General features: G+C 42.4%; 1 non-coding gene across 1 annotated transcript; it reads left to right on the top strand.

Moving 5' to 3' along the window:
• Positions 1–2,321: 2,321 nt before the first annotated feature.
• On the top strand, positions 2,322–2,429 carry LOC112787679 (small nucleolar RNA R71). Its single transcript, XR_003195079.1, has one exon. It is a non-coding gene; the product is annotated as a small nucleolar RNA R71 (small nucleolar RNA).
• Positions 2,430–3,137: the final 708 nt, after the last annotated feature.

Here is a 3,137-nt window from a genome sequence, read left to right as displayed (position 1 = left end):
TTTTGGGGAAGAGTGTTTATTGGGAATAGAGGATGATTGAGAAGAGAGAAGAGATTGAGTGGAGGTAGGTGGGGATCCTGTGGGGTCCACAGATCCTGAGATGATCCTGTGGGGTCCACAAATCTTGAGGTGTTCAAGGATTTACAACCTTGCACCAAATTAGGCATGTAAAATGCCCTTGCACACAACTCTGGACGTTCAGCGCCAGGTTGGTGCCCATTTTGGGCGTTCAACTCCCATTTGTTGCCCATTTCTGGCGTTGAACGCCAGAACCATGCTTGTTCTGGGCGTTCAGCACCAGCTCCTCTCCAGGGTGCAATTCTAGCGTTCAGCGCCCAGATGATGCCCATTTTGGGCGTTCAGCGCCCAGATACTGCCCATTTTGGGCGTTCAGCGCCAGAACCATGCTCTGTTCTGGCGTTGAACGCCAGGCAGGTGCTTCCTCTAGGGTGTGATTTTTCTTCCGCTATTTTTGATTCTGTTTCTAAATTTTTCGTTTATTTTGTGACTCCACATGATCATGAACCTAAGAAAACATGAAAAACAAAAATAAAATTAGATAAATAAACATTGGTTTGCCTCCCAACAAGCACTTCTTTAATGTCAATAGCTTGACAGTGGGCTCTCATGGAGCCTCACAGATGTGCAGAGCTTTGTTGAGACCTCCCAACACCAAACTTAGAGTTTGGATATGGGGGTTTGACACCAAACTTAGAGTTTGGTTGTGGCCTCCCAACACCAAACTTAGAGTTTGACTGTGGGGGCTTTGGTTGACTCTGCTTTGAGAGAAGCTTTTTCTGCTTCCTCTCCATGGATGCAGAGAGAGATCCTTGAGTTGTAAACACAAGGTTGTCCTTATTTAATTGAAGGATCAATTCTCCTCTGTCCACATCAATCATAGCTCTTGCTGTGGCTAGGAAAGGTCTTCCTAGGATGATGGATTCATCCTCTTCCTTTCTAATATCCAGGACTATGAAATCAGCAGGGATGTAAAGGCCTTCAACCTTTACTAACACGTCCTCTACTTGTCCATAAGCCTATTTTCTTGAATTGTCTGCCATCTCTAATGAGATTTTAGCAGCTTGCACCCCATAGATTCCCAGTTTCTCTATTACAGAGAGGGGCATGAGGTTTATCCCTGAACCAAGGTCATACAGAGCCTTAAAGATCATGGTGCCTATAGTACAAGGTATTATGAACTTTCCAGGATCCTGTCTCTTCTGAGGCAATATCAGTTGATCCAGATCACTTAGTTCATTGGTGAACAAGGGAGGTTCATCTTTCCAAGTTTCAATGCCAAATAATTTGGCATTCAGCTTCATGATTGCACCAAGGAACTTGGCAACTTGCTCTTCAGTAACATCCTCATTCTCTTCAGAAGAGGAGTACTCATTAGAGCTCATGAATGACATAAGGAGGTTCAATGGAATCTCTATGGTCTCTAATTGAGCCTCAGAGTCCTTTGGTTCCTCAGCGGGAAGCTCCTTATTGGTCACTGGATGTCCTAGGAGGTCTTCCTCCTTGGGATTCACGTCCTTCTCCTCTCTTGTGGGTTCGGCCATGGTAATTAATTCAATGGCCTTGCACTCTCCTTTTGGATTCTCTTCTGTATTGCTTGGGAGAGTACTAGGAGGAATTTCAGTGATCTTTTTACTCAGCTGGCCCACTTGTGCTTCCAAATTTCTAATGGAAGACCTTGTTTCATTCATGAAACTCACAGTGGCCTTAGATAGATCAGAGACTAAATTTGCTAAGCTAGATGGATTCTGCTCAGAATTCTCTGTCTGTTGCTGAGTGGATGATGGAAAAGGCTTGCTATTGCTAAACCTGTTTCTTCCACCATTATTAAAGCCTTGTTGAGGCTTTTGATCCTTTCATGAGAGGTTTGGGTGATTTCTCCATGATGGATTATAGGTGTTTCCATATGGTTCACCCATGTATTTTAACTCTGCTATTACAGGGTTCTCAGGATCATAAGCTTCTTCCTCAGAAGATGCCTCTTGAGTACTGTTGGATGCTGCTTGCATTCCATTCAGACTCTGAGAAATCATATTGACTTGCTGAGTCAATATTTTGTTCTGAGCCAATATGGCATTCAGAGTATCAATTTCAAGAACTCCCTTCTTCATAGGCGTCCCATTACTCACAGAATTCCTCTCAGAAGTGTACATAAACTGGTTATTAGCAACCATGTCAATGAGTTCTTGAGCTTCTGCAGGCGTTTTCTTTAGGTGAATGGATCCACCTGCAGAAGTATCCAATGACATCTTTGATAGCTCAGATAAACCATCATAGAATATATACAGGATGGTCCATTCTGAAAGCATGTCAGAAGGACACTTTTTGGTCAGCTGCTTGTATCTTTCCCAAGCTTCATAGAGGGATTCACCTTCTTTCTGTCTGAAGGTTTGAACATCAGCTCTAAGCTTGCTCAGCTTTTGAGGAGGAAAGAACTTGGCTAAGAAAGTCGTGACCAGCTTATCCCAAGAGTTCAGGCTGTCTTTAGGTTGAGAGTCTAACCATATTCTAGCTCTGTCTCTTACAGCAAAAAGGAAAAGCATGAGCCTGTAGACTTCAGGATCTACTCCATTAGTCTTAACAGTATCACAGATCTGCAAGAATTCAGTTAAGAACTGAAAAGGATCTTCAGATGGAAGTCCATGAAACTTGCAGTTCTCCTGCTCAGAGAAACTAGTTGAGGTTTCAGCTCAAAATTGTTTGCTCCAATGGTAGGAATGGAGATGCTTCTTCCATGTAAATTGGAATTAGGTGCAGTAAAGTCACCAAGCATTCTCCTTGCATTATTGTTGTTGGGTTCGGCTGCCATCTCCTTTACTTGTTCGAAATTTTCAATAAGGTTGTCTCTGGATTGTTGTAATTTAGCTTCTCTTAGTTTTCTCTTCAGAGTCCTTTCAGGTTCTGGATCAGCTTCAACAAGAATGCCTTTTTCTTTGTCCCTGCTCATAAGAAAGAGAAGAGAAAAAGAAAAGAAGAGGAATCCTCTATGTCACAGTAAAGAAGTTCCTTATTGTTAGTAGAAGAAGAAAAGAAGAAAAAAATTCGAACACAGATAGAAGAGGGGGTTCGAATTTGGTGAGTGATGTGAGGAAGAGATGTTAGTAGATGAATAAATAAAT

Source organism: Arachis hypogaea, chromosome 20 (genome assembly GCF_003086295.3).
Source record: "Arachis hypogaea cultivar Tifrunner chromosome 20, arahy.Tifrunner.gnm2.J5K5, whole genome shotgun sequence".
Taxonomy (NCBI): Eukaryota; Viridiplantae; Streptophyta; class Magnoliopsida; order Fabales; family Fabaceae; genus Arachis; species Arachis hypogaea.
This window is presented reverse-complemented; position numbering and strand designations above follow the sequence as displayed.